We start from the raw sequence: 7,565 nt of genomic DNA on the forward strand, positions 1-7,565 counted from the left end.
ACCTCCAATCCAGAGTTGCAGTCCTTTCGACAGGACCTACAGGTAGCTCAGGTACTTTCTAACCTCTCATCTAATTTTGATATTGATATGTCTGATTATGATTGTGACCTTGATTTTGTTTTCCAGACTACCAGCAATGAACCTGACAACACACAGGTTCATAACCAAGCTGATGACCTTATTCAACCAACTCCTTCTTCTGCAAACACAACAATCAACACTACTAATCAACCCATTCGTAAGATTGCTAGAAAAAGGAGTACAAGCAGTTTGACGAGTCAACCCGCAGCTCTGTCTTCCATTAAGAAGCCAAGGTTGGAAGCCCTAGAGACAACTGCAGCCTCATCCTTGCCTTCCCAAAAAGGCTTGGACATGGAACAGGCAATGAAACAGTCTCTGGACTCATTCTCTCAACAGAATGATGCCATTGAAGTTGACCGCCCTGCCACGGTACCCTGTACAGAGTCAAGCACTGCGCTAGCATTCACGCTAGTGCAAGACCAAACAGATACACAGCTTACTATGTTTACTGATTGCACAGTTTTTCAAAACCAAGTTAATATGTATGAAAAATATGTTGATCACACTTTCTTTTATGATCAGGAGGTACTTGGCAGCGTGCAAGTAAATCTGCCCTCACAGGCATCCGGAAGACAATTTGTTCCTCCACTACCTTTGAACCCATCTCAGGGGACATTGGTAGTTTATACAGGTACAGCTGGAAGAGTGAATACAATGAGTGAAGAAAGGCAAACACCGAGCGATACACATGCACGTGAGGCTAGTGAAACAGCTCTGAGTGTACGTGAGGTGAGTGCACACACTAACCCAGCTCTGTTTGAGGAACAAATGGCTAAGTTGCGAGCTGAATTAGCCCGGATGATAGCTGAAAATGAGAGGCTAAAGGGTGCACAGTTGGTGACCCTAGAAAAGAAAACAGATGAAAGGCCATCCAATTCTTCCAGGGATGAGCTTAAGGAAGAAATTCATGAGTTGACTGTCGAGATGAGATCTAATCATGCACTGTATATGGCAAAATTTGATGATATCGACAGTAAACTGGATCAAATCCTAAAGAACTCAAAGTCAAATGCTGATACCTCCAGAGAGGATCCCTCAACTAAGGGGGAGAATAGAGGAGATAGAGGAGATGGAGACAAAGGTGACAGGGATGACATGGGGAATAGTTCAAATCAAAGTAATAAAGGCAACACTTCTGAATCTGCTCCTGACAATTCTGGAAAGTCAAAAGGCAAAGAGCCGTTACATCAGTCTGATAATGTCTTCAATTCTGACAATTATGATGATTATCCGCAAGACATGGATGATGATGACGTCTTCGATGCTACATACCGTCAAGCAGAGGAAGAAGGCAAATTTGAGGAGAGCTACTTATTCCAAGATGAAGAACCTGTTGATCCTGAACATGAAGAGAATGTCCGGAAGTTTAAAGCTGAGAATGAAGCTAGGAAGCGTAAGCTTCGTGTACCAGAAACTTCTAGAGGACAAGTTGATAACAGAAGAGCAAATCAAGAAAGAGAAGCATAAAATCTATGATGCTGCGTGCAAGCAGAAGAATCTTGATATCAAAAGGAAAGTTGGAAAAAGTTGGGACATTGCAAAGAGGATTTTCAATGGACCTCAAAGGGAGCCTTTCAATGACAGAAAGTTCTTATCTCTGATCTACGATCTTCGAGAGGTAAACCTTGACGAGGATATCTTTATGCATGCCTTTGCTTTAGAAATTGATTACTTGATTGTAGGAGTCAATAACTTGCTAGAACAGTGGGAGCTGATTATATATACACAGAGAAATGGTTCATTCAGGTTATCTGTTGAATTTCTTAAATCATTCTCTGTATCTGAGCTCTGGGTACTTCGCAATAAGGTAAAACGATGCTCCAACCAGAACGAACTCCTTTGTGACAAACTGTTGGATTGTGCTGTCTTCAACAGTCCACAGGTTGTCAAAAATCCATATTGTGTAAAGTTCGTTCACAAGGAGCTTTTAAGTACTGTCTATCTAAATGAAGAAGCTCTACCAAAGTATCCTGCTAAGCAACTAGCTCTAGCATCCACTCTACTTCGAACAAAGGGCTTCGCTTCTAAAGCCAAGTCTGATGCTGATGATGTGATCTTGTCTTACTGCACCCGAAGGAATATTTCTCAATATTTTCGGAGGATGAAGAATGTTACAAAAGCTCAGCCATCAGACTTCCAGGAAGACCCTGTGGAGATGGAAGTGTTACATCAACTGGCTCTGGCAAGGGAACGTAAGAAGCGTGGTGAATCCACTACATCAGAAGTGCCAACCAGAGAAGAACCGTCAACTCCTAATCTTCACGATTCTGATATCGAAGAAGGAGAAGTTGATCTTTAGATTTGGTAAGGAATTTGTAATATATGTTCAGTAAGAACATCCTTATGTAATCTAATGTACTTGTTTGAATTCTGGTCAATGTTTAATGAAATACCAGAAACTTTTTGCTACCTACATTTCATGTTTAATCCTTTGTCTTATCAGTTAGTTGAGTTATCCACTCGATAATTTGCATGTTATGTTAACAAACAAATAGGGGGAGATTGAAAGGCATATGTTAAGCCTATTTGTATTTAAGAGTATAAACTCAACTCTGATAAGAAAGAAAGTAAATAGCAAGCACTACTGAAGGAATCCGTACGAAGAACGTCAAGTGATTTATTAAAATCATATGTCTGAAGAATTTCAGGATGCTGCTGCACACCACTGAAAGAAGTTCATTAATATGTTCAAGCCTCAGTGTACAAATAATATTTTATAGCACGTCCAGAAGTCCAGAAGGTATAAAGTTTTAATACTTTATTTATTCAGAAGATTCCAAACTATTTCTACTTATGAAGAAGAACTACAAAGACAAAGACTCGACGAACAAGCCACTTCTCAAATGTTTAATTGATAAAGAATATTTGATTCAGCTAGATACAGATGAACCAGACAGTACATTTGTGTGTCAGCTACTCAGATTAAATATTCAGCATCAACAATAGGTGGTCGTTCAATCAAGACAAAGAATCAGATCTTTTAAAGGAAGTCAGAAGACCTGCTGCTGAAGGAAATGCACTATATAATTATTTAATTAATTATTTCACATCTCAAAATAATTATATGAGTTATATAATTTATTTATTAAACTGATTCACATTTGAATTAATTTAATTTATGAATTTATATAATTAATATAATTAAGTGAATAATTATTGAATTAATTATATAAGGAAAAACTATTGTTTTATTGTTTTTGGGCACGGCATGACAATCAATGAGATTGTCATACCGCACCCTGTTGTGCGCTTATGACAGAAGGCATGACAATGTCTTGGTTTGTCATACCAATTGAAGAAGGCATGACAATCCCTTAGATTGTCATACCGAAATCAAGTGGTATGACAATCCTAAAGATTGTCATACCGTTTCAACACTTAGGCTCCAAGGCAGATTGTCATATCAGTTTGTCATACCAAACTGACAATTCTTTAGATTGTCATACCGACCCATTTGTTGCATGACAATAGCTTAGTTTGTCATACTGATCCATGTAATTGTCATAGCACTTGTTTAGATTGTCATAGCACAACCTAGGATTGTCATGCCTACCTTTGTCATACTAGTTCAAGGTGTTTTCCTATAAATAGGCCTTCACCTCTACATTTGTATGGTTGTTCATTGCATTGTAAAGCTTTCAAGTTGTGCTAAACTTGCTATTGTTATATCCACAGTTTTTAGTGCTTTGATCACTCGGTTGTTTTAATCCGCTAAGTTAGAATACTTCCTGTCAAATTTATTCTACGAACTAGTGGACTTTAAAACGAACCATATTAATTATATAACGACTTAAAAATTGTTATATTAATTAATTTAAATTTGATTAACAAGTTATACTCCAATCAGATTATTCCGCCGCGATTATTTTGTGACGATTCAACCCCTCTATCTACAATCGTATCTGGACCTAACAAGTTGGGACATACCCGGGAGGACGTCTGCTGTCCTGGCTGCTATAGTCTCTAGCACAACTCCGTGAAATACAACGAATACAAATGCAATATCAACTACTAGAACCCATCAAATAAAGCATGACGACTAATACAACTAATACCCCAAATACAGATAAGGAAAACACATGACACATATCACAGAAAGTGCAGATATAATAGTCAAAAAATACTTACCAGGTGGGTATGCAGGGCACCCAACTAACTAATGAACCTCACAGTCCGAGAAAAGTACCAATCCATGTACTCTGGGACTGTAGCATGACCATCAATCAGGTCATCAGTCCAAATATGCTCCAAACGATGCTGCCAGTGTGTCATACTCGGTTGATGTACGACTACATAATCCAAGACCTTCTGGCCCCTCAGCGTCATAACGTGATGCTCGTGGGAGTAGTGTGGCTGATCCGGAATACGCTGTATCATGCCAAACTGTCTAGCAACTCTGTCCAGCTGATGTGGCTCGACTATGTAAACACATATCATGGGGCCGCGAAAGCGCCAGAGAGGACGGCCGACTAAATAATAGTCTGGCAGTGTATCAAGAATCCCAGCATAAGGCTCCCAAATAAACTCATCTGGAACGAGCGCATCCAATGCCGCCCGAGACGTAGTCACAGTGCTTCCATCACTTTCAACGAATGAATGTCCAACAAGCCACCTATAGACATAATAGGAATACAAAAAAACATATCAGTCAATTTAAAAAGACAATTCACAACTTGAAATGTACAAACCAGTAAAAACACAGCTACTATGTACCTGGCTCTATGTGGTCCTGGAAGCTGATGCTCCCAAAAAGCAACATCCTCTAATGGAACAGTGGTCCGAACAAGGGCAAGAGTGGGCAACCTCTCCCATGCCCATAGCTGCAGTAAAAGAAGGCATCCAGCTACCTCCTTAATACTCGCTTTGCAACCATTTCAAAGCTCCCTGTATAGACGGGCTAGAACAGCTGGACCCCATGCATAACCTCCGAGCGCCTCTAGGTCACGAACAAAATGAACCCACGAGGAGTGTATAAGTCCACCAGAATGGTCGGTGAACAGTGACCCCCCAAACAACTGTAGCAAGTAACACTTGGCGTGAAGCCTGATCTCCTCAACCCCTGCATCATCATGTAATCTAGCTAGAGTGAGATTCTCTACCCATGTGAGCCATAGCCTCGAGTTATTGAAAGCCTCGGGTGGAGGAATCTGTCCAAATATCTCACCAATGATGGTCGCCCAGCTCTGTCCAGGTGGATGGCCTACAGGACACATCACGGGCTCTCCGTTAATGGGTAACCCGAGCAAGACACCAACATCCTGCAGTGTAATAGTACACTCTCTCATCGGCAGGCGGCATGAATGTATCTCTGGTCGCCATCTCTCCACCAGAGCACCAAGCAAACTCCAATCAAGCTGAAGAGTGGATACCCGAGCTGCCCCATAAAAACCGGCTGCCTGCAGAATGGGGATCAATCGAATATCAATGTTCAAATCAGATTGGTTGGCGTCACGATGCCTGAAATACTGCAAGGGCGCAGCACCAGTTCTCCAGACAGAACAAGACCTATGAGTGGCATGTAGGTGAAGAAGGCTAGGATCACGAGGTCCTTGGTCTCTAATAATAGCCTGTGAACAAAATGAATGAATATACAAAGTCAACGCATCATACTAACTTTAGCGAGAAACTAATTAAAACACTTAATATTAAAACAGCTAAGCAACTAGTTAATCTTGAAATGGGAACTATAATTTGGTTGGGTGTGTGTTTGTGTTTGAATATTACTAAAACAACTATTTAAAGCACAACTAAAGCAACTAAAGCTGAAAGCTCATTAGCAACTAAAGCAAATACTTTACAAAATGATGGTAACTTATAATAAACGCGAATTACTACAGTTTGTTTGCTACAAAGCTGAAAGCTACTACAGTTTGTTTGCTATAAAGCATGGGTGTCTAAATTACTTAATTTTTGCTTAGTACGATTTAAAAGGTGCTTAGTACGATTTAAAAGGCGCAACCAAAAGCAACTAAAGCTCGATGAGTAACACAACACAATGTAAAATGCACACATATGATCAGTTTTTATGACATATGATCAGTTTTATTATAAGCATTGACTACTGCATAAAATTGAAATATCCATCAATGACATTAATGATTGAAGCAGCAAGGCGTTATAAGCAAGTGGAATTCCTGACTTGCCGTGTATGTACAGTGGGATACCCTGTCAAACGGTGGTCTAGTGCAGGACTATATGTGATAATCTGAAACTGTAGGGCACTAACTCAAGCCAAAAGCAACATGCTCCCAAATGTGTCATTAGCTATTTAATTACTAAAGCAACTAGTTAATTGTCTATTTAATTAGCCAAAGGCACAACTAAAGTGGTCATGGCAGGAGCAAATGAAAAACACAATGTAAAATGCACATAAATTGTCTTCTCTATTCATCAAAATAATAACAACTACAACAGCAACTTCTATCTTGTCGCCAACCTCAGCATCACAACTACAACAGCAATCAGCTACTTCTATCTTCTATATTGTTCTACGCTACTTCGTCTTCTGGTTCACTCTATACAACTCTGCAATCAGCTCTTTTGAATATAAGCTACTTCCCCGCATTGCTAACTGACGACACTACCACACAACAAGACTACTGACTCTACAATCAGCTACTGCTATTTAATATAAGCTACATCGGCTTCTGGTTCGCCCGAATGGGCTACTGCTATTTCATATAAGCTCTTGTCTCTAGGATTTAAGTTAAACCAGGGAAATGGAACTGGCAATCATATAAAACCTTAAAAATACACATCCATAAACAATTAATCTAGGCTATGTGAGCTGAAAGTCATATAATTACATTAGCATATAACTCATTTAGAAAATATCAGCTAAACTAAACTCAAGCAGTCATCGAGAATCCAACTAAACTAAAGCAAATTCGCCCAAATTACATATTATAAATTACATATCATAACATAAATTCTACTGTACAATCATATCAAAACACAGACTCTGCAAATATTCGCCCAAATTCAGTCCATATAATGGCATAAATTAACACAGACAATTCATCAAACACATAGCAGCTATATAGGAAAATATGCAATTCGAAACAAAAAACACATAAAAGCTGTCGTAATATAGTTACACATACTTGAAAATCTATGATTAGTTCCTTCAAATCGTTGAATCAACAGAAGTAGGTGAATTGTAGCAGTGGGTTATCTAACAGCAGCTCTCTAATACTCACTGGATATTGCATATAGTCGATGGTGCCGTTATGTTTAAAAGGGAGTATATATATAAATACAAGACGCTATGTCGTGTAGCGTTTTGCTCTTTATTAAAAAAGAGTAAAACGCTACTCGACGTAGCGTCTTCTTAGTCTTTATATGTAAAACGCTAATGGAACTGCGTTTCTAATGATTATTATGGGTCATTTTATGAAATATTGTTATTATGGGCACTAATCTTTAAAATGTGGTTATTCGAGAGGCTTTTTTTCATATAAAGAGTAATTTGAAAATCCGAATGG

The sequence above is a fragment of the Daucus carota genome, chromosome 9, assembly GCF_001625215.2.
Source record: "Daucus carota subsp. sativus chromosome 9, DH1 v3.0, whole genome shotgun sequence".
NCBI lineage: Eukaryota > Viridiplantae > Streptophyta > Magnoliopsida > Apiales > Apiaceae > Daucus > Daucus carota.